Raw genomic sequence first — 25,248 nt, forward strand, 5'->3', positions numbered from 1 at the left:
TTGCAAGAATCTCTTGCTTTTTTATATGTACACCAAAAAAAAAGGTCGTGGGATCCGCGTTTCGAAAGCGCCTACTGCTGCTCTTGCGCGCGAGCGAGGATGTTATAATTCAAGCGCCCGCGAGAGAGGCTTTTATTTCTTATTCCGACTAGACACTCGTGTATCGTTTATTCGTACACGCCGGTAGCATGTTTGAATTTTGCAGTTGCTCTCGTCGTCGTCGTCGTCGTCGAGCGCAGCAGCGCCTGTTGCGTAATTTCTCTCTTTCTCGCGTTATATGTAGGTAGATCTGTACTAACTATTCGACTGCAACAGCATGCAAACGTATGAGAGTTATCACACACACACACAGTAGACAGACTCACATGTGAATTTTTGCTCAATAAGCGATTTATACATCCACTCGGTGTATACGTTTTCTTAATTTCTCAATACTTTAATGGCTTTAAACACGCTCCACGAGAAACGATCCCTCCACGCGCGCGCACACACTGTAGGTGCATTCGTGTAAAATAATGTAATTTTAATCCGATATACCCGGAGCTGTTGTTCTGCTGCTGCTGCGACTAAGCACACGCTTGGATGAAATCTCCCGATAATATGCAGGCGTGCATGAATTTTCCATGTTGACTATTTTTTTCCTTTCTTCCTTCGCTATACTTTTATCCCTCGTTTTGCGCGCGAGTTTTAAACACACACAGCACACACACTCACACACGTATACGCGACGAAGGCGCGCGCTCAAAGTACGTAGCAGTAGTGCTGCGTCATTTGAATATCTACATCTCTACATATTTTAGATACAAAACACACGTTTATTACGACACGTTGCAACCCTCCTTGGACGACTGTACCATACCAGCAGCATAGCGCTACACACACATACTGTAAGAACAAAACGGAGAAAAAAACGACATATTTCCGTAACAAATAACAAGGGTCATTTTTCATACAATGCGAACCATTGCGTGGGTGTGTGCTTACATTATAACGTACGCACGTACGAGTGAATACGGCGTGAAAAATTTTAATATTTAATCGCGTCCCTTACGAAGGTCCGAGATAGCCATATAAAGTCACATACACAAGCTGTGCGCGTGCAGCGTGGCGTTCAACGTACATCGATTGGAGCGCAAGAAAGACATAGAGATATATATGGAGAAAAGTGCGAAGGAAATATCGCGATGCCGGCTTAAGCGAGCCGGGAGACAAAAAAAAAGTATGCCTATCAACTGCGTCAGCCTGACTCGGCTTTTCTTTCTCTTCGTGTATGTGTATGTGCTTACCTATACACGAGAGAAAGATGAAGAAGAAAAAAACAGCCATGGCAAGCGTTTTACCGTGCAGAAGAAAGGGTCGTTTCCGGAATTTCGGAGCTTCGTACACGCTATACTCTACCATCGTACTGCAGCTTGCGCGCGCGCGCGTAGCAGTATATACTACATTTACTAGTTATTTTTCCCCTCGTTGATTCTCGATCGTTTGTCGGTCTTCGTTTTTTCTACTTTCTTGGACACATACAAGCAGCTCTGGGTCATTTCGCCTTATACTCGCTCCTCTCTGTCTCTCTTACTTTTCTTGTTTTTTTTTCTGCCCTTTTTCTTTATATACTCCGTTTCTCAGTCCAGGATCTTGGTAATCCTATGCTCTTTATTTCCTCGTGTATCGTCGAATTTGTCTCATTTTTTTCCCCATTCCGAAGGGTAAGGTGGGCGATCATCCACGCAGCAGAACTGTATGCGCTGTATATACGCGAGGGCAATTTTCCCAAAGTGCATAATGATGGACGAAGTCTTTCTTTTGCTCGTACTCAGCTCTCTCTTACATCGATTAAAGCTCACTGTGTAATCTAGTATAGTTAAAAGTAACGACTATTAGCCTGACCGGGCTCTAGCTTAATATGTATATGCCATGTCAAACAATGTACCTTCCTCGAGAGCCGGCTAATTCTCTCTATCCTAAAAAGGGTGTCGAAAGAATAAAATGAATATTCATTAGGCACCGAAAGAGAGTGAGAAAAGTGTGTGTGTGTGTGCTAATGCTCGAGCGGCCAACTTTAAGAAGCCCCGGTATATATACCCAGCATCACTTAGCATCTCTTTAACGTTTTCGCGCGCTTACAAATTCAATGCACTGATGCTGCTGCCGCTGCTGTCTTTCTCGGCAATGGGTGTCGAATTCGCTCGTCGTGTTGCACGGAGAGTCACGACTACGACGACGACGCCGGAAATGCCGTTAGCTTTTCCCAAACGAAAACACTCCGCTGTGTTTGCGTATCGTACATAGGTATATACGGGGGTATAAATGTATATAAAAGTACACAGCAACAACAACAACAACATTTCGCGTAGCTTCGTGTAGTCTCGAGGCCTTGACTTTCTGCAGTATGTACCTCTCTCGGGAGGCGAACAAGTGGGCGAGAGATGGTGACTTGGCCGACTATATCGAATTGCAAAAGCAAAGTGTGTGCGCGCGTGTGCGTGTGTTGTACAAGCGCCGCGGCCGAAACTTTTTTACTCCCTCTCGAGAACGAGCGAGACTGAAAATCTTTTCGTAAAAGTTTATTAATGCATCATCCGATATCATGGCGTTTGCCTCTCTTTTTTTCTGTTGTTGTACGTACCCTATATCGCGCGCCCTGTTACTCTTTTTCCCAAGTTGAAAGTAAAAAGCAAAGTTGTATACGCTTTGTGTATCAAAGTTCGATCTTCGCATAAATATATAACTAAATTTTCTATCTCTCTTTTTCTGCTTCCAGGTGAGTGTCAAATTATCAACTCGTCGTCGTCGTCCGGGGGGTAAAATGTCTCGCATGCCGTACAGTCACGAGCCGTAAGTATATCATTTCCGTGTTCTGTCGCTCTTTGGTGTACGCTCGCGAACCCGCAAAGCGATGGGTGTATTTTATAAAAATTTCAACGCGTCATCGGCCATCTTGTCTGGGCGTGAAAAATACCTCCACTTTGTCTAACGCGTCATATTCGAGCTTGCTCGCTCGCTCTGTGCGCCGTGCAGAGCATGTGCGCGAAATGTAGTAGCGATATATATAGTAGTCTCTCGCGCGCGGGGATGGAAAAAAATTGCAAAAACGCGAAATACCTCGTCTTCGTATTATATGCGTAAAATATCATACCGCTGCCGCTTCTTCGGAGCAAGGAAAAATGTCTCGAGCTTATCCGGAAGCAGATATCTCTTCGTTTGTGTCTTGCGAGAAGCATTCGAGCTTCGCGTAGCAGCTATATAATATGGCGCAACGTCGAGCGGGACGCATAGCTCATTGATTATTTTCTTTCGAAATGTGTATTATATGCCATGCATTAACGATCATTATATCGCGCTGCGTATATGAGGTCTTGCGCTATATACACCACTTATAATGACTCGCCGCGTAACAAAAGCCTCGCTATGCGCGCGGAAAATCAAATGTATTGAAAAAGTCAAGTTGACAAGCAGCCCAGCACACCACAATACCATTATATATCATGGCACACATAGGCTAGCGCGCGTTATGTATGCGCGTCGTTCGCTTGAAAAATAATCAAAACGACAGGCACATATCGCGAACAAAATGTGTGGCGTGTGTGTGTACTCGATTCGCTCGATGATGAGAGAAAATACTTCGATGATTTTACAAAGTGAATAAGTTATACGCCGGGGATATACGGTACCCACGGGCCGCGTGGTGCGCGCGGCCTCAGCAGCGAGCTCGTGGAGAGCTGTATTATGTATCCTGACGTAGGCCGTTATATACCTCGGTCGTCGCGTCGTTGTTGTTGTTACTCATGCTGCTGCAGCTCGTCGTGCAGCAACGTCGACGTTTTACGCCACACATTATGTACACCACACGTATCGTCTTTCGCTTTTGATATATATACCGCATGCACGTACCCCCACGCGCGTCCGCCGTCCATATAGGTATATATACAAGATGCCCTAGGCTTGGGCGCGCTAAAGACTTTTTTTGCGACTCCGCGAGCGTGAAAATTCAGCTAAACACCACGAGCGCCAAACGACGCTGTGTATTGGTATACGTATCGTGTATGTAGGCGCGTCGAAGGATTAACGATTCGCCATCAGTTATGTCCGCGTCGAGAGGTGAAAGTTCGCTGCCGCTGTTGCTGCTGTTGCTGCTGGATGTACACACTGTGCAAAAGCACATGCGCCCGCGTAATCACGCGCGTAATGCCGCAAGAGAAGCGATCGCACAGGCAGAGAAAATGAATTTGCGTTTTTATACGAGGCCTTGCATAATTTTTGAAAAATGCGTCGTCTTTTACGTGGTCTTAATTACAGGCATCAATTTCATCGCTTACGATCGGTCATTATAAAAAATATTGCATGAGATTGTCTTTCTCCGCTTTTGCTCCAAAGATCCAACGTGTTATTTTTAAATCCTGATCCAAACTCAAATATAAATCACGGCGATGCACCGGCCGTATCCGAATGAATCGGACCCGATGCAGCTTGCAACAACTATAAAGCTGCGAAAGCTGCACACGCCGAAGCAGCATCATCAGCATGAGTTCGCGCGCGCGCGTGCATAGGGCAACTTTTGCATATCCTGTAAAGCTCGAAAGTTAGTATATGGCGTCGAGCTCGCGCTTATATATATGTGTAGTTTAAAGTTCCAGTCCTCTCTCACTCTCGTGCAGAGAGCGGCTAAGGGCCATATAATACATCTTGCTGGTAACTTCAAGATTATTCCTATAGAGATTCAAGTTTTAATGACACATGGCATTCAATTAGGTTGCTTATGAGCATTAACGAAATTCTCCGCCGAGCGAGAGTGAGCGAGAGAGAGAGAGAAAGAAGTTAAGAGGCAAATCAAGTTTTGTTATTATCTCGGCAGTAGCAGAAGCATGAGAGAGAGCTGAGTTGCCTGTGCGCGCGTAAGCAAATCGTAAAAGACAAAACCTTGTCCCCCCCTCCCGCCATTCCACTCAAAACCCTCTCGACTCGCTTCTTCCTTTATGCGCGCCAAGAATATATATACGATATAGTTTATGCAGCGTTATATATGACATAGAGAGCGAGAGAGAATAGAGTAAAGATCATCGAAGCTCGTCGTTATATACGGTATCTATAGTATATAGGTAGTGTATGTATAGTTGTGCAGCTCAGCAGCGGCGGCGGCGTACGTGACCAATTCCGCGGTCAGCAGCACGCGCGGCTGTTTGTCTTCGAACTTATCCATACATATATATAATACACAGCAGCAGCAGCAGCAGCAGCAGAAGCGGTGATGGTGCTGAGGTGGTCAGCAGAAGCTTCGCAAGGCGTATTTGCTTATAATAGTGCGCGCGCGGTATGTATAATATACGGTTAGCTGCTTCTGTGTGTGTAGAAGCTACTACGGCGAAGGCAGCTCGAGCCCACACGAGCAAACTCGTACTATATAGGCTTCTCTCCCGGTTAAGGACGATAATGGCATAGCCAAGGCCCTCGAGTTTACCGCTGGAATTAGCGCGGTTCTGTATGTGCTTATATACGTTTGCGCGCGTGAGTGTATCGGAAAGTATACAAAAAAAAAACTCGATGAGCTTGCGGGTGGGATGAGAGAGAGAGAGCTTTTTCATGCATTTTTAGCACTAATGCGCAGTATAAATAATGACAGTTCGCGAGAATGACTCGGAAATGCAATCAATTCATTCGTCAATGTCCCCTCTCTCTCTCTCCCCGTGCGCGCGATTGTGTCAATTTCGCATTGTAGATATAAAGCTCGTTTGCGCCAAAAATCATCGAATTAATAAAGTCAGTGCGCACTCTATTTTTTTTTAATCGCGTGGCATTAATTCCAATTCTGGGATCACTTTGCGGTTTCCGGTATAACAGCAGCAGTGGCAGCAGCAATGATCAATCTTCGCTCGAGGGGGTAAAAAGCTCTCCCATTTTATCGATCGACCAAATGCTCTTTCTCTTGCGTTGTTTGACTCTATATAGGTGCGCGTATATTTTCTTGTATTCATTTTTCTGCCCCCCGTTTATTTACTAACTTTATCTGTCTCGTGACCAGTTCAACGCATGTGTGTGTGTAGCATATAGCTGCGCGCGAACGCTGTTCTTGTCTCACTCGGATTCCCTCTTTTCTTTCTCGGGTTTTTTTTTATCCCTTTGCACCGCGTGATAGATACAGTATATTTACGTTTCTTCTACGTCGGTACGCGTGTACGTATCCCATTCATTTCCCGATGTTGCTCTCGGTATATAGAAAATGTATTGTAGCTTGTCATTACTCATTTGATGTCGATGAACTATGTGCAGCGGCAACCTAGTCCGAAAATTCATACCTCGTAGAATGTTCAAAAAGCCATGGGACATTTGTAAAAATATTCGCAATATCAACCTGACATGATTTACAAAAGCCGAAATTTTACTTATACAATTAAATTGACTTAATCTCTTACAGATTTACAGGCACGTGTACTCGCCACCTAGTGGGGAAGATTTAAAGTAGCATTATGACATTTAAAGTTGACTGGAAACTAGACTAAAATCAAACCAATTAACAATCTTAATATTTGATAAATATGTTAGTGTAGAAAAAGTAATAACTTTGTTTGTGGCACTGCAGCAGCATGCTTAAGTTTTATTTTAATGTTATTTACAAAAAATCATGCAGAAGTTTCACTACTTATATTGCTTATTGACTTTAAGAACAAGTTATTTTCTTTCATTCTATCGTCCAAGCATCGTGACGTACCCATCCTTCAGAAGCATAATAAAAAAAAGGCACACGAGTAATATCCATATATCTGCTGGAGCATTCTGCAACCGAGGTTGCCGCTGGTTTTATTGGCTTTACCCAGTCGGCAGAAAATAATATCTTAACTTATTTCAAACGCACACTTCGTCCATATATTTATTGCAAAAAATAGGCCTCGATGAAAAAAAATTCCTTTTTTTTGTCTTTGCTCTTTCTCCCGTGGCATGTAGCAAACCTCGCATTCCGCAACGTGCGCGAACGATCAATCGACCTGCAGCCGCACACTTTCATTTCCCATTTTCTGTATACATACGCGCATACGTATAAGTACACGAAACAGACATTTCGCATAAATCGCACTCCCATGCATGCACAGACTCGCATACACCTTCGCGCGGAGAAAAGAAAAAAAAACACATATCGCGCGCACAAAGGACATCGACGCGATCCCTGCCTTGGAAACGACGTCGCGTCGACAGCAGCAGCAGCAACAGCGAAATTTTCTACACACGCACATAGTACAGCACATATACATACACACAAGTGTCACGAGAGAAAGAAAGAGAGAAAGAGAGAGTAGAGGAAAAATATCGACCAATGCCGGCGACTCGTAGCAGCAGCGGCGGCGGCGGCAACCCCCTTGTCCTCCTCTCTCCCTCCTCCCTCTCCGGCCACCCGCACTGCCTATCACTTTCTCTTTTATGCGAGGGCTTTTCATTCGCCAGCCCTCCATTTTTCACGCGCTACGGGTAAACGAAATTAAAATACTCGGAATGTCGTCGTAGTTCGTCGTCGTCGTCGACGCCGCCACCGCTGCAAGACGTTTTTTAACTGAGAAAGTAGAGTCGGAGAATATAAGGAGGTTCGGGCGAGAAGGAGACGAGCCGCTGCTCCAGCGAGAGCGAAGAAATGTTTTCTTTATATTCGGGAAACGAGCGCTTGAAGAATTACCGGGAGAATTTCTGCGGTTTGATTAGGTCCTGTTGATTTTCTCATTTATATCGCGGCGCTACTTGCTGCTGCCACTACTAGGCTCCACTAGCTCTTGAGATCCAATTCGTTTAATGAAGATGTACAGGCTTAAAAAATACCTGCTGGTTATTCGTGCGTTATAAATAAAAAGCAATGATTATTGGAAGAGCTAAAAGCCGATTACTTATTAATCTACAAAATTGAGGACACTCGGCAAATAATCGCAATTAGATCGACCCGTTATATTGCAGAGCAAAAAAAAAGTTTCGCCAATTGAACGGTCCTCCCCTCCCCCCGCTTTCCGCTGCTGCGTCACTGCGTCGACTAAAAGCAGAGCAAACAACAGGGAGCTGCAAGAAAAATTAGACTCGCGTTCGAGCCCTTCAAAAGAAAAATAAGGTGATCTTTTTCTATCTCTCTCTTGATTTTGGGGCGAACAAACCGCCCCTTTCTTAAATACTCCAGTGCAAATATTCTCGATGATGCGTCGCCGTCGTCATCTCGTCGCTCGCTCGACTCGTTTGTAGCGCGTTTATTTTTTTCTTTAGAGCTCTGCGTCTCTGTCTCTCTCTACAATTATGAGATGATACATTTACGCTTGCTTTGCTGTACTCGTGTTTATGCAAATTTTCGTCGCATTTGAAACTTGCCCCATTTCGCAATATTTCTCCTTCGAAATTATAATGACGTGAGAGAGAGAGAGAGAGAGAGAGAGAGAAAGAGAGAGGAAAATCATCCTGCGGCTTCGGAAAAATTATCATGCCCACGGCTGGCCGGTCGGGTAGCTCGGGGTCTCTGATGCTTCGCCATGAAAAGTTTTTTACTCAATTTTCTCGTTGTCGAAACGACAACTTTATTTGGCGGACTGAAACTTTTTAATAGAAAACAATTGCTTAATTCGCTCAGCAGCAGGAGAGGCGAATTAATTCCGCGACAAAAGAAAAAGCCCGGTAAAACATTGGCGCGCTCGCACAAAGTCGTCGTCGTCTTCGTTTTTCTTGCTATCTCATGCCTGGATAAAGACTCGTAAACGTGCGCTCGTGCGAGGCAGCTTACACACAAGCTTGTCGTCGTCGCGGATCCATATACATTTTATAACTCGTTGAAAAATTTATGCCCCACGCTATATACGTGTGTGTATAATGTATGTGTGTGTAGGCGGGGTGCTCCGCGTCTATAACGAGCATAACGACGTGCACTTTTACGATCTACATAACCCGAAAGGCGCGAGCTTTTCTCTTCTCAAAGGTGCTGATGAGAGTGAGAGAGAAAGGAAGTGAAAGAGCCGCGCCGACGCTCGCAAGAGTCAAAGGGTGCGCAAAATTGAAAATACGGCTACAAAGCGTTGTTACTGTCTAGAATTTAACGTTCGAGGACATCCTTTACGTCTGTTTCGCGCATAATGCATGTGTGTGTGTGCGCGCGCGCGTGCTAAAGCACCGACGAGTGAGTTTTATGGATCGATCGAGTGAGTACTACCGCGGCTAGGCGCTGCACGGATTGCGAAACTCGCGCGCACTTTGAATAATTAACGTTTATCGCGCCTTCGCGAGATAAAAGCTCGCCTCTCGTCGAGTCTTATATATTATATATACGAGGCGAATACGATCGAGCTCGAAATGAGCGACGAGTCCGAAATTCTTATAGGGACCATGTCGAGATAAAGAGAGAAGAGAACCGAGAGAAATCGCGGAGCTAGTATCTAATATAAGAAAGAGCAAGCGGCAGCGACGACGACGACTCGAGGAAGGCAGTAGAGCAGCAGCAGCAGAAAGCAGACAGCGAGCGCGTGCCAGGGCGTGAAGTTTATCGATTCGTAACGCCGCCGCCGCTGTCGTCGTCGAAGAACGAGTATAGAGCCTGAGAGACAGACAGATGGAGCGAAGCATTGTACAACTATACATACACTCGCTGCAATGGCACACACATCTATACACGGGAATTTCAACGAACAATTTACATAACCTAACTCAATTCGATTTCAATCTTGCGCGCTTAATACTCGCTCGAGCTCGACGCGGCGTGCGAAGGGTGTTGTGCGCCTGTGTGTGTGTGTGTGTGTGTTGCACACTCCGCCCTATATACACACGTACGCGTCGAGAATTTCCCTTATACACACGCTTGTGTGCGTGTATATGCGTGGGCCGGGCGCGAAAAGGGTTGAAGTTGAGTTATTTCGCAAGAGTAAAGCGAGAAAGCTCTCCGAGTGAGAGAGAGAGAGAGAGAGCTCTGTGCGGAATTTTTGGAATATAATACGAGAGAGTGAGTGAGTGAGTAAGGGTAAGGTGAAGAATCCTTATGCTCACGAAGCTCGCGCTCTATTGCCCGCCGCCACCATCACCGCCACACCGCCTCATGAGATAGAGAGACGGCTACAGAGAGGATATGTATTCAATTAATCTGATTTTATATAATACACACACACAGACTCATATACAAACTATCCGTTTATATGTGTATGTGAGTACATGGATTTATACTAGGTGTGGTCGAGTCGCCGCGAACTCGTGCGCGTATATGCTACAGCAGCGAACATGATTTAATTGGGCTAACGAGGGATGCGTATACTAAATTGGATTATTTTGATATTCAACCGAGTCTTCGTGAGAGAGAGAGAGAGAGAGAGAGCTCTGTGTGTCTATGTATTCGCTCATACAAGCGTTTCATGGTTCCGCGCGCTAATTAGACTCTCGTGCTTGCGCACTGCACGCGAGTGGGAGAGCCGCGCGCAGCAAATCCATGTATAGAAATTGCTATTGTAATTTTACGTTTGTTCGAAATAATTTCGCAAATTTAACTTCGTTTAATTAAATTGACGATAAAATTTCTATATTTATTGTCGGAGGAGGACTGTGTAATGTGCGCGCTAAAAATACAGTCGGGCCGCGCGAGCCGATGTATAGCGTATGCGCTGCCTGCACACGTGCCAGAACCATATAAGCTCGCGCGCGCGCCCCGGCAAATAAATAGCTGAACGCTTCATGAATCTCGGCGCGTCCTGCAAAAGGAAGAGAGCCGAAGTAGAGGAGGAGAGAGAAATAGAGAGATGGAGGCGTACTCTCGAGCATCGAGAAAATCAAAAGAGCAGATCTAAAAGTCAGACACGTAGATATATATATATAATAATAACACACAAACCACATATACATACACTCTAGAATTGCACTGTAAGTCATAAAAGCGGCTAGAGAACAAACGAGAGGCGATGCTCAGGCAGGCAGGCAGCAACAGCAGAGAGAGAGAGAGAAAAAGAGGAGGAAAGCCAGTAAACGCGCGCACTCGTCGACGCTAATATCTCGCGCCTCGTAAATTATAGAAGCCGTCGACGGTTCTCTCTCTCTGTCTCTCTTTTTCCGAGTGCTTGTCGTTTATACGTATTTGCAGCATATATACACATACAAACCGCAAACTTTGAAATATCGCGATCCATTCGCGAATGATCGTCGCGCCCAGTGTATACACGTATATGCGAGCGCAGGTGCGAAAAGTACACGGCTTGATTTTATATTAATTCGAGAGCGAGCCAAAGTCTGTGCGAGTGAAATAAAATAAAAATAAAAAAAAATACAGAGGCAGAGAAACTAGCAGTATGCCCGAAATGTCGCAGTGGCATTTTTCAATTAGAATACGGAGAGAGAACCATTCCAGCGAGTCTCGCGTGCGTCTAGTCGTCGACTAGCTGCCAAACGCCAAAGCTGCTCTCCCTCTCCCTCGGTCGGGCGCTCCGCTCGACTGACGTTTTCCAACACTCTCGCACTGCGCACGAGAGTGAGAGAGAAAAGAGTCAACGCGAACAAGACCGACGGCTGCTGCTTTTCTCTTTCTCTCTCGTTCGACTCCTCCTGCTGCTGCTGTTTCTTTAACGCGCGAGATCTTTTTCTCGTACGGTGCATTTTTAACTGCTGCTTGCCGTTACTCTGTTTCTCCGTTGTTTTGTTTCATTGTGCGCTCGCAAGCTCAGTGAGACGCAGACGACTGATCTATTCATTTTGTCGATACACGCCTCTCTGTTCCAAAACGGTCAGCTATTTCGACACTGCACACGGTAATACGGCGGCAAGAAAAGTAGAAAAAAAAGAAGAAAAAATATCACCGCTCGTCACACGATCGTTCATCACGGGAGTATACCCCGAACGCAACGCGCATTACGCGCAATTCCAAAATGATCGCAATGCAAACGACTCTGCGCACTGCACGCGTATACAGCTACCAGAAATGTCTCTGTCTCTCTCGTTTTAATTATTTTCTCTCTGTGTACGCGCACCACAGAGACAGAGACGGCAAAACTCGACGTCCGCCCAATCCGAAGTCGCATACCTTGAGGCCAAAATGTGGCACATGTGTATAATATAGTAGTAGTGGTAGTAGTGGTGCAGAGAGGAGATAGAAGAAGAAGAAGCTAAGCGAGCGCGACGCCTTGCGTCCGGCCTAAATTAAGATACGTCAAGCTGCAGCAGCGTCGGGTTAATTTGTGAGAGAGGGTTTGGCCCACGCGTGTATAACGCAGGCCCGTACGTATACCGAAACATGTATATTTACGCTTTGCTTTTGCTGCTGCACTGCCACTACAAGCCACGCGGAGCGAGATGATTTTCTCGAGGAGAGACACTTCATTAAGTAAAAACTCGTCGTTTTTTATCGTGTACGCGCATATCCCAGTAGTGGCGCAACAGCAGCAGTGCAACGAGAGCCAAGTAGAAAAGGGAGCTTGCAGAGCGCGCGAGCACAGGTTCGTTGAATTTGGCCCCCGTAAGATGTACCTCGTTTCGGACGATCGTATAACTGGCGCTGAAAAATTCATTGCGCTTATGCACGCCGTTTAGCTGGATTTTGCCGGATTTGTTTACTTTCGCGCGCGGAATCCCGGGCCGTGTCGTCGCTTTTTCAGCCGCCCGTTGATTGTATAATTGGATGTAGACGTTGGAGAGCGAAGGGACGTGTTCGAGTTTCACAAAAATCCGTGTCACACACGTACAGTATAGTACCCACTCCAACGTCGTTCGAGTTGATATTTTCGTCGAACGTCTATAAAATATCGGAGCGATTTCTCACGCCTCGCTATTATGGTGAATTTTTCACGGCCATAAAACCAACATTAACCCGTGAAGTAGATATTCATTCGAAAAAAATTTTAAGGGCCCACGTTTTTTTATAAAAAAATAGATAAAAACGAGGAGAAAAATAAGTACGAGTCCCGGAAAGCCCTATTATTCAAATGGATGTCTCTTTCAGAAATGTCAAGGCACACAAACACCAACGCACACACATACACACACATTCCAGGTGCTGCAGGCTCTCTGCTCCTCAGGCAGTAGGTCAGCTGCAGGACACCTTGCGCACGGGTCTCTCTCTCTTTCTCTCTCAAGAGAGCTGTGTGCGAAAACATATACTTTGGCCGTGCCGAGGCACAATGTGATTATGCTGTACACACGCACACAGACACACACGACGGCTGTATTATGCACAGACGCGTCAACATGTATATAATATATATACGCTATATAGCTGCTTTTGATGCATGCGCCGCATTTATTACGATGACATAACTTTTTTTTTCCGCGCAGACTCTCCATGTATAACGCTTGAATGCCATTGTTATCGTTTATGAATGAAAGAGAGAGAGAAAACAAGGTGGGCGTCGAGAGAGAGAGAGAAAAAGACAGAGAGAATACCGCATGGATGATGACGGGCTCACGCGCGCGCCTGCTATAAATATACACGTGCGTCCGCGTGTGTGTCTGTGTTATAATATAATACACAAAGATGCCTCGGAAATGAAGTGGTTTGTTCTCGTGATTTTTCGAAAAGACAAAAGCTCTCGGCGAGTGCAAAAAAAGGACGTAATTGTTTCGTTCTCGCGCGTGCGTGACTTTTACACGATTCTATATTAGGTCGGCCGGCCTCAATCGTAATAATAAGCTGATTCAATTTTTGGTTCTAAAATGGAAATAAAAAAGCCACGACAACAAAAACAGCCTCTGATATCTATTAAAGGCAGTCTGGACTCGTATACAGACACACAAAACAATACAGCAGTAGTAGCAGCACCACCAACACGTCTGCTCTCGCACGCGCCCGAGGAGTTATAAATTTTCGCGTCGTCGAGACGTGTGCCTCGTACTATACGTGTGTCGTGGTGTCCGCCCCCATATATCTATACACGCGCGTGGTAAACGCTCGGCCTGGATAATGCTCCCATAAAGTTTGAGCCTGTAATATGTTGAGCGCTCGCGCGCACGGGTACACATTGCAGCAGCAGCGGTAGTAGCTGCTATCCAGAATCTCACTTCTTTTCCCGAAAAATAAAACAACGATATTTTTAATCGGCCTAATGCACCACACGTGTACATAACTCGAGAGAGAGAGGAAGAGGGAGAGAGTCCCTTCTTGTATCTGCGCGCGCGCGACCCGCATACTACTGCTGCACCACACGGGGGCTTTTCTTTTTCACACTACTCCTTTTCCTTTACGTTTTCTTTTCTTTTTTTTTGTATTTTTTTGTCAGCGCCTGTTTAGAGATATATAGAGACAGAGGGAGCAAGGATATAAGTCTCTCTTGGTAACCTCGGATAAATAAATATAACATGGTCGCGCGCGTTGCGTTGCCTTTTTCGATTTTTGCTGCCTGTACCGTGCTGCGCGCACGTATATACGTTCGTTCTCTTAACAGCCACTGCTATAGCCTTTCCTGTTTATCTTTGCGCCGTGAGTGCGTCGCCCCCTTTGTCGGGCCGAGTGAGAGAGAGAAAAGGAGCTGCGCGAGGAGTAAAGAGAAGAAGAGAGGAGCACGAGAGAGAGAAGGCCATATAACCGCATAGCGTATAATATATAATGTGTAGATGTGATTCAATGCTTTATATAAGAGAAGAAGTGCGAGGAGATAAAACGCACCGGTAATTTTCACCCGATGATCTATTGGTCGGTTGGGCGCGCATATGCTAGTAGCTCTCGCGAAGAAGAAGCTGCCACTGCTGCTGCTGCTGCTGCTGCCGCTTTGGAAAATAGCTTCTATATGTGAGTGTGTGTGTGTGTGTGTTTCTACGTAGAAAGAATGAGGAAGTCGTTGCAGCTCACGTATAATGCGTCTTTGAGTTTTTCGCGGCGTCGATAAGTTCCTTTTTTTTTCCTCCTTCTATTTCCCCGACGACGATGCCGCGCGTGTGCGAGCCAAGCGAACGAGCAAAAAAATAAATATGGTTATTGCCTTTTGAAAAATTGAATTTCCACCGACGATCGAGTGCCGTACCACCGCCGCCGCGCGCGGAATGTTTATTTGGCTCTTTTAAAATTTTTTACGTATGTATAACCATGATGCACAGCGCGGCGTTGAGAGTGTTTTTTCGCCGATTTTGCTAGCGTATTACGGCGGGATCGTATACGTCGTCGAAGCTAGCCTATGGGTTTATTGTGTGTATTTACGCAATATTCACGCCGTGAAAAAAGCTCGTCGCCGCCTGATTTATCGCGCTCTTTTGTCTAAATAGTCCCGAAAACTAGCCAGCTCCAAAAATATAATATAATACCGCGCGAAAAAAAAGGAGCAGACATCGATAACAATAACGCAGACGCGCGCGAATATTATGTGTACGCTCGCTCTCATAGGCAGGACATACACAGAGGGAAAGGAGAGGGGGAGAAGAGTAAAAACTGACTAAATGCAAATAAATCATCTTGCGTGTTCTCGCTCGTGTGCACACACAAACACACGTTCGTATGGTGGTGGGATATTCCGCGCGCGGTATATATCGTACATGCACCAGCGGACACACATATACACAGACACACAGGCTCTCGCGAGTTCGACAAAGAGAGTCTTTATCGCCACGGTTATGACGATAAATCAGCTAGTTTTCTCTCTCTTTACCTATACCCGTACGCGTATATACGAACACCCCCTTCATCCGCCGGAATCCCGGATTCTCATGCGGGATTTTGCCTTTTCGATCCTCTCGCTTTCTCGCGCGCGATCTCGCTGCGCCTTGACTTGCCTTGTGTGTGCTTGCCTGTACCCCGGCAGTGTGCAACAGATCACGCTGTGTGCGCCGCAGATCGTACATGTGCATTTGATTCATACATACAGTTTATATAAGAGAGGATACACCGCGGCGCGAATCTATATATATTTCGAATATTTCGCGCCTCTCTCTCTCTCTCCTCTTTTGCTCTATCTCCCTTGACGCAGGCCTCGATGGTACGTAATGTTGCCGCGATATACGTGAGCCTTCTCTCTCTCTCCCTGTTTCCAGAGTGCGTTTTATTTATTTATTCATTGTGTTATAAGTGAACCATATTGGGATTTACGCTCACGCGCGAATAGACAATTGGTTTTTGTGTAGCTTCACGATGAACCTTTTTTTTTTCGTTGGTTTCCTGCCGCACGGCTGCACGGCAAAGGAGAAGATGCGTATCCGAGCGCGCTATTTCGAATAATTTGCGCGCCGCGATCGCGTCCGTATTTATACGTGTAAAAGCGCGTGGATAGGGTAATTGATGTATACTCAAGGATTTATTTGCTCATTGTGTATTATGTGTGCAGTCGCGGGGCAACACACGCTGAATTTTGAATCGCGTCACGGATATTATATGTATAATAATAATAATACACGGGTTTATAATGGACTCACTACGATGTATTATATATTATTATATACACTATTTTCGATTATATTATATGGGTGGAGATGTCACATTGGTATATGAAAGAAACGCCCATGTGTGTACCTATATATTCGAAAATAATATAGCTCGAATACGGTCGAGGTGTCTCGGCGAATGTAAATGTATAATTCAGCCGGCCGGTACATTAACACCTTATTTAAAGTTCGGGGCTTTTCGCGTCTAGACAATCTATTAATTTTATCCTCTTTCTCTCAATTATAACCCCGACTCGGGTCGTGAGCCCGCTCGCCGAACATATGCTGACATTTTAAAGCGCTGAAATATATTTTTGTGTCACACACACCAGAGAGAACTGATGCTGTCCCTCTCAATGATGCATTCGATCTCTCTTTCTCTTCTTTTGCGGGAGACACGCGAGAGCCATTGTGTTACACGCGGCATTACCATAATGAATTGGTCTAGACTTTTATTAAAGGTACATTTTATTATTCTAACATCTTTGCTCAAAGACCGCAAAGAATATATTTTTAAACTTCGAGCCTCTTCTCTCTCGCTCGAGTCTAACGTCGCAACGACGATGACGACGACGATGAGCTTGGGATATATTATATATTGTGAAAATTCCTCGCGACTGTATACGCAGTTTAATTTCATTCTTTTCAACTCCTAATAATATTTGTGCGTTTTGCTCTCTCTCTTTGCTTCTCTTCCTACTGGCGCCCCGAAAATTTCCTTATGTATTTCCTCGTCACTGCTGCTGCGCTGCTACCGCTGCTTCGTCGTAGCGCGTTGAGGGCAAAAAGTCGTCGTTTCAAGCCGACGCCGTTCGCGGGAACGAGGCGCTGACAGGTGACATGCGGCTGCTGCTGCTGCTGCTGCTGTTACTGGTGCTGCGTTGATGCGCGCGTGCGACTCGGGCGCGAGGATTTCCAAAGTCAGGCTACGGCAGGCTTTTTACGCCTTTAATTAAGAACACTTCTACCGCGCCTGTGCCTGGGTGACAACTTGTCACTCCCGTTGTTATTAGCTCTCTCTCCCTCCCAGTAAGCGCCCGAGAGTAGTAGTAGAGCATTTGGACTCATGCGCTACCCCCGCGCACGTATAATTGAGCTTGACTTTTGACAGTCTGTTTCCCTCGTCCTCTTCTTCCTTTTTTTTCGGCAAATCTCTCTAGTGCATTATTGCCCTTCGATTATCGATCATCGCCGTATAATTCTGGGCCAATTTTCAAGCGCGCATATAAGAGGGAGAGATAGATTTGCCCCAAAAGGTTCTAGTTTCGACGGTGTCAAGTCGAATTAATTCGAGTGCGATGCACTCGGTGATGTGCACTCGAACGGTCAGGATGTTATGTATACACTGAACTACCACGACGAGGACGCTTCAAGAATTAATTACGAGTGATTCATGGACAGCGATTTGTTTACGTGAAATCTCAGGATGCGTCGTGCACGACGAAACACGTGTACATAAATCAAAATACAACGTGTCGTATATAATAAGGCAATAATCCTTCGATAAAACAAATCCCATCAAAATTCACCCCCTCGTGCGCTAGCTATGGCTAGGCGGTGTGTTGTAGCAACGAGGCGCATCTCGAAACTTGACTCTCTCTCTCTCTCTCTCTCTCTCTCTCTTCTCCCTCTCTTCGCGCACAGCTTGATTAATCTGCTCTCGTAGGCGATCGACAACGAAGACTACGACGACGACGACGCGAGAAAAAAAGGAAAAAAAAAGAAAGAAGTAAAAGTCTTTGTAAGAGGACGTGGTTCTCTATATACGTACATGTATCCGGAGACACGTGCAGCAATATTTTGACTTCGACGGAAGACTGGGACGCGAGCGCGCGCACACAAACGTACGTATGTATACGCGCAAAGCGACTTCCGAAAACGTGACGAGACGGCGATAAATTTTTCGGAGCTCTTCTCCGCGTTAAAGTATACGACGAGTCAATGTTCCTTACGCAGGGAAATTCGAGCCCGGTGCCGATCGTCGCCGCGCTACACGCGCCGACGCACACCCAAGTGTCGGAGAAAAAAAGTTTTTTTGCCCCGCGCGCGCGTTATGTGTGTAAAAGCGATTATTACGTACACGCGTCATATCTCGTTAAGTCTTATTGCGTGTGATTACGTGCCACAAGAGGAAAGAGATATCCCGCGGCCGGAAAAGCAATAATTCCCCCGACTGGTGCGCGCAGAGTTATTATTTTAATTTTTTTGTCGCGTTGCGTTCTCACGCGAGGCCGTGGACTTTTTCGAGCGAGCGTTTGTTTCGCGTATATATTTATTCGAACGCGATGACGCGCGAATCGGGACTTTTTTTTGCATCGCGGATCTTATGCAAAATACGCACTACTATAAACACACACTCGACTTCGCGCGTAACCTAAACAAACGCAAACCGAGCTTATGTGTTTTATATTATACTGCACTCGCCTTTTTGGCCTTTTTCCCTACCTACAACGCGACGCGCGTTGCACGTGTACGCATACCGACTCTCAGCTTCTCTTTCTACCCTCCGCTCCCTCTACCTCTCTCTCTCTTTTTTATGTAAACGTTAAGTGCGCCAGATTTATGTAACGTGCGCAGCTCTCCTCGAGTGTTTTTGTGTGTTAGATGCGCGCGTTTCGCACACACACACTCACGCATCTCTCTCTTTTTTTTCGCATCGCAATCCTTTTTGTCTTGTTTTTTTCTTTTCCCTTTTTTCTTTATTTAGTTATTTTTTCCTTTTTGGAAAGCTTCGTTCGACGCGCGCATAAAAATTCCCTTTGGATACAAGAAGCGTTGAAAAATATGAAACACGTTCGCGCGTCCTGCACATACTTTTGGCGTTTGGCATTTATTTATTCTATACCGAGCGGCGCGAGCTTGAGCGCATGAGCAGCAGCAGCACAGCACCTCCGCGCGAGCGAGCAGCCGCGAGATCTTTTCCGCCCGACGCATGCTTTATCTCAAAACAACCCAGCCAGACGTTGCTAGTAGCGCGCGAGTGTAAAGTCTTCGACGTCATCGCCGCTGCCGCCGCCGCCGCCGCAGCATCGCGTTATAGTACGGTTACTTACGCTCGTGTACGCGCCGCCGCCGCGTGATGTTTATTTTCGTTCGCGGCGGTGCTGCTGCTGCTGCAGTGTAAACAAACTGCTACTACGGAATTTCGCGCGCGAGCAAATTGCGCGTTAAGCCTCGAGAGCTGTACGGAGTCGTGGGGTTAATGCGCGCGACTGCGAATAATTATTGGGTCAAATTCTCGCGATCGTTTATTATAAAGCTGAAAAAAGCCACAAGAGCACGTACAGAAGCGTCAAACGCACGTACTCCGTATTATCCTATATCCTACCTCGACTTGCTCGGACCCTGCCAAAAAACTTGTTAACAAGATCGCCTCTGCTGCTGCCCCGCCTCTACCCGCAAAAAAATCTTTGCTCGCTCGTGGTGTGTCATGTATATTATGGTATATACGAATACGAATGCATGTAAATTCACGAAGATGAGGAATCGGAGACGGAAACAGGTTTTTTTTCTTCGAATATAAGGACCGCAAAAGAGTCGAGTCGAGCGAGAGACTCTTCTCTTGCGGCGTGGCGCGCGCGCGCGCCCTGCGCAGTCGTCGACATCTGCTATATCCCTTTTTAACTGTGCGTGTGTGTCTGTAGCGGCGCACGCAATGCGCCAAGCAGCAGCAACGAAAGTGGCAAAAGGGAAATTGAAGATGAAGATGTGGTTTAAAAGATGACAGCCGCTGATACTGCCGCGTGCGCTCGCTCTGCACTGATGTAATAAGCTCGAACTGCACATTGCACAGTTCGCAAAAAAAAACGAGAAAGAAGAAGAAGAAGAAATATATTTATCCAAGTATATAAGATGGCAGAAGAAGCGAGAGAGCGTTTGAAATATTTCAAATCCAGAGAAAGTTTTCTGCAGTATTACAACTACTACGTACGGCATGCCCTGTGTGATCCACAATGCAGTCGCTCGCGCGCAACGATACGTCAAAAATAATTGGCGCTTCTCGGCGCGCGACGGATTTATTTGCATCTGAATTTCGCGATCACAGAGGCATTATAATACGCAGAGAGTTACATGCCCCGGCGGACGAACTATGTGTGCAAATGTCAAATGGCACTTTCACCCTACTGTGCCTGCTGCTGCTGCTGTTGAATCGTCCAAGTTTATAACGCGCGCGAGTTTGATCGCGAAAATCGTGAAACGTTCGAATCAATATAATGTATACGTACGGAATTGAATGAGCTGCGCTGCTGCTGCGGAATGGAATGGAGCACGTACGCGACGCGGCGCGGGTCATTAAAAACGAAAGTTGCACACCGATTCGAAATGTATGGAGGAAAGAAAGAGAAAAAAAATAACTTTGGAATACGTGTGCATGATTTTAATAGATAAGCCATATAATGCATGCCACTTAGGGATCAAGCCTGCTGACTCATTATTGCAAAGTCGCGCGCGCGCTCGATGGGAAAAAGGAATGCTTATAACGAGGAAGTGTTGCTTTTCGTCGTTGACAGATTTATCGTGCGTGTATGATTCGATCGATAAATTTAAAAATTTGATTTTTGTTTACTATTTTCTTGCTAGAAAATAGGCACGAGTGAAAGGGGACATTCGGTTCACACGTGTGTCTACGTATAATGGACGATTGTATTACGCGATATTAAGTTGCATTGTGCCCTTGCAGTTTCTTGAAAAAAATTTTCCCTTTTTATCGCCAAGATGAACTCGAATGAATGGATCTTCGAAACGCCCCTTTCGCTTCTATCGAAAGAGACTCGAGGTCGGAAATTTATATGAAGCATTACATTCGTTTTAATTTTTTGTTCTTCGTCGAGAGGCCAGCGCGAAGAAGATGGTCGTCGTTTTTACTGGCTGGGTGATCCTCGACAATAGAGGATGTACATAATGGAGCGCGAGTGAAGTAGCTCGGGCAACGCGCTTGATGATATAGTTGAGATAATATTGAAGCAAGAATTTTCTATGGGCAAAAGCACCGGGAGTGTTTGAATTTCTAGCAAAATTCGCCTAGCTACGTGTAAAATTTAATCGAAACGCTACCAAAGAGAGGCGAAGCTGCTGCACACCGCGTGGAAAACTCAACGATGCGAATGATGAGATGGGAAATCAAGTGAAAATTGATGAGCACCGCTACTTTGCTCCGCAGCTATGGAGCAGCTGTCACGAGCAACGCGCAGTGGCAGCCCAGCATCATCATGTCCAATAAATCAGCTACCAGTTGTCTTTGCCCCCGGTGCAGGCCAATATAACGAGGTAGAAAAAAGAGAGAAAAAATAAAAGGCTGTAGTCGAGCATTGACGACGTCGAACGAGACTTCCGAAGGCGCCCACGGTACATATAACCAACGATCGGTTCTATATCGGTATCGCGTTGGTGTGGCGTTTACAAGAATAACAAAACATCGACAGAGTCATTGCTTCGGGTTTGTAATTATGATAGTTCAGTGGGTGTGTTTTTGAAAATGATATTCTTCTATATTTCAATGTTTTGAATTGACGTTTAAAAATTAAGTGATTATTCCTCACTTTTTTATTTATTTTCAAAGAATAGACAATTTTTTCTTAAGGGGACCGACCTGTGTTAAAAGCTTAAATTCAAAAAATAGCTATATAAATCGAAATAGTGGAAATTTTTTTTTGTGATCGTAAAATATGTTTATTAGACACCTGATTGACCAAAAAAAACTTCTATCCAAGCTCTGAAATGCCAATTACGCTTATTTTTTCATAATACTAAATATTATAATAGGATTCACTTACCACGCGATTCTGACGTGAGCTTTTCATCAATATTGATCTATGGGGTCTCAAAATCTTCAGAAAAATACCCTCATCCACTTAAGCGGAGCAGAATTTGACAAAAAAAGTTTGTTTTTCTTCCAAGAGCTTTAATATGGCTTCTAGTGTTGATAAAATACTAATTTTCTCAAAAATTGGCACATTTTGACGTGTATATAAAGTTGTACGCAATTTTTCAAAATTTTGCTCCGCTTAGGTGGACGAGAGTACTTTTCTGAAGATTTTGAGACCCCATAGATCAATATTGATGAAAAACTCTTTTCAAGATCATGCGGCAAGTGATTTATAACACAATATTTCGTCTTATGAAAAAAGTGATGTAATTGGTTTTCCGGACCTTGGGTAGAAGTTGTTTTTGGTCAATCTGGTGTAGAATGAACATATTTTACTATCACAAAAAAAAATTTCCATTATTTCGATTCATATAGCTATTTTTAGCTGAAGCTGAATTTAAGCTTTTAACACAGGTCGGTCCCCTACACTTGAACAAAGGAAAGGGTTTTTTTCTGAACTTATACAATTATTTTGACTTTACCACTTGCGGATTTACAGAAATTAAGGTATTCGCCATCTAGTGGTGGAAACTTACATTAATTAAGATTGAATTTTCAATTCATAAGTTCTTCAAGCATTTATCTAAAAAATAATTTTTAATCAAAATGTCGAGTAGAATTATATAATTTTTGTTTATTTTTACATTATATAAAAGTAATGTACATGATTTAATTTCCATTCATATTTTGTTAATGTTTTGTTTACTTTATTGTCAATGTCTGATTTCACATTAAATCTTCATTAAATTAAGAGTTATTTTAACATTAGTGGTTTTCATCGAGACGCCATGAGAATGGATTAAAACTCGCCAGACATATACTTTGGACATAAAATTTGCCTTTTTTTGTTGTAAATAAGTCTTTTATTACACGTGTACGTAGGCAGTTTCACGTTACGTGCCCAGCGCCCGATGACAACACGATGCTTTGTAATAGATAGCTCTGTGCGCGGATAGTTTTTTCTTTTCCTCCTGTCTCTCTCGTACTTTTTTTTCATTTGCTTTTAAACTTTACACTATCTGTATGCACAAACGCGTACAAAGTTTGATACGTCGAGAGGACGACGAGGTATAGGCGTTTCAACGGATACCCGCTAGCTGCGCTCGATGCCACTGTATACACTCGGCGACGTGGCGACTTTCTTTTGTTGAATTATCGAGGTATTAACATTACACGATGCTCGGGTCAGTTTTTTTTTCTTCTTCTCAAAACACCTACAGTCTCAAACGTGCGCAATTTAATTATTACGAATCGTCTTCTCCGAGCCGAGCTTTAAATGCGATTGGCGAGAAACGTTCTGCTTCTTCATATTCTTCACCTGATATTCGTTTGAAAAATCCTTCGTATTTCGCATCGCTTGCAAAAACGTCGAGCCGTGCAGTTCGCGTTAACGACTCGGCACGCCTGTCAAAGAGTATCTTGCCGTCTTTGAGATTCGCAATGGTTGTACGCGATAATCCGCGCGCAATCGTCGTAAATTTCAAATTAGAATAATTTCGGCCTCGAAACAACCGCATTAATTTCTGCGATAATTTACTGGGGGGGCTCTCGAGCTTCGTCGTGAAGCTCGCGACGCTAAATAACGTCCGAATACAATGAACCCCTTGTGAATGCTCGAGTTTCATTATACCTTTGACCCACGATCGTGTAGCCGCATAGAAACACTTCGAATAAAAAACTCCGAGAGGATCGGACGAAGAAAAGAAAAACATTTTGAGAACCATCGAAAAGAGACGCGCGTGTGACACTCGCTGACTCGTTCGCGGTCAATTTACATGCAAATTCCATAAACACAAATGCAGCCTCGCGATGCAGGAGGGTATAAGAGATATTGTCACGCGCAGCAGCAGCAGCGTCGTCGTCGTCATCAGAACCAAATGTGTGAATTTGCAAGTTATATGTTCCGAGAAAAGTAACTCATGCGGCGCGTTGCACTCGGGTTGCTGCTGTAGCATCCTTTTGTATCCTTCGGTTGAATTTACGAGAGCTTAATGACTTTCTGCGGTATATGCATGTGTGTGTGCTGCAGTAAGCCGGTGTGTGGTGTATGTATAAAAGCGCGGCTCTCTCTCCTCACTCGGCGCGCGGGGCAACTCCTCTGACTTCATTATTTTCTTCGGATAGCACGTCGATTACGCGCGCCGCGCGGCTACGCTATAATACCTCATGCACCGGGCACGGGTATGTGCATGAAGCAGCATACGCGATACATACACGTATATGCTATATACGTATGCGCCCTTGACCCTTTGGCTCCTTGCTAGCGCGTCACGCTGGAGCTCTCGCTGCGGCGAACTCGACTTGCACTGCAAGATATTATACGATATGTGTAATGTAATGCATGGTCACGTGAATGGACGCGCCGGTGCCCAACAACTCGGGGCTCCGGAGTTTTTATATGGTTTTTAATTTAAATGAAAATGTGTGTGTCTGCACCAGGTAGTATACACATTTATAGATGTCTGTTGCACGCGTAATAAAAGGTGAGATATTCGATTGTGAGCTCCTTGCTTCTATCGATAGATGGAGTACTGTAAATTCGCAAGAAGTAAAAAATTTTTCTATCAGTATATAATAATGACACTTATCACATACAATAAATGTATCAACGATTTTCATTCTCAATTACTTGTTTCAGGTAAGGAAATCGTCATGTACATACTGCTATGTTCAAATAGATCATCTGCTGTTTCGTAAAAGTAAGTTATACGCAAAACATGCGCATTAAATTTTCTTCGAGTAAACATCGGAAATCGAGCACACATATTTTCGAACATTCTGAGGTTTACATTATAATAATGTTTGACATACGATATCTCGTATTAAAGCACAAGCATAACAAAAGCAATACGCGAGCAGACGGCCCAAAAGTTCCTCTCGCGTGCATCTATAACATAAGGGCTAAAAAAAGCCTATATATGCGACTAGTATTCGGGCAATAAATATATCGTCCTCGAGTCGCGCGCATACTGCACCGCCGCGTGAAAATCTGCGACTCATACAATACGCGCGCGGCCGAATAAACGAAATCAAATCTTTCTCTCTCGCTCTCTCAACGCGACCGCGGCGCTGCG

At 44.8% G+C, this 25,248-nt stretch overlaps 1 protein-coding gene across 2 annotated transcripts in view; it reads left to right on the plus strand.

The window, feature by feature from the left end:
* LOC106655313 overlaps positions 1-25,248 on the plus strand; it is a 190,647-nt gene that overhangs the window by 58,997 nt on the left and 106,402 nt on the right. The window contains exons 1-2 of one of the 2 annotated variants that reach the window (XM_023461863.1): positions 2,801-2,832; positions 24,813-24,873. The exons of the other annotated variant lie outside the window; for it this stretch is intronic. The gene's annotated coding sequence lies outside the window, so the exon portion shown is untranslated. Of the gene's footprint in view, positions 1-2,800; positions 2,833-24,812; positions 24,874-25,248 lie in introns of those variants that run through there. 2 annotated transcript variants of the gene reach the window in all.

Source organism: Trichogramma pretiosum, unplaced genomic scaffold (assembly GCF_000599845.2).
Source record: "Trichogramma pretiosum strain Unisexual culture from Peru unplaced genomic scaffold, Tpre_2.0 scaffold12, whole genome shotgun sequence".
Lineage (NCBI taxonomy): Eukaryota > Metazoa > Arthropoda > Insecta > Hymenoptera > Trichogrammatidae > Trichogramma > Trichogramma pretiosum.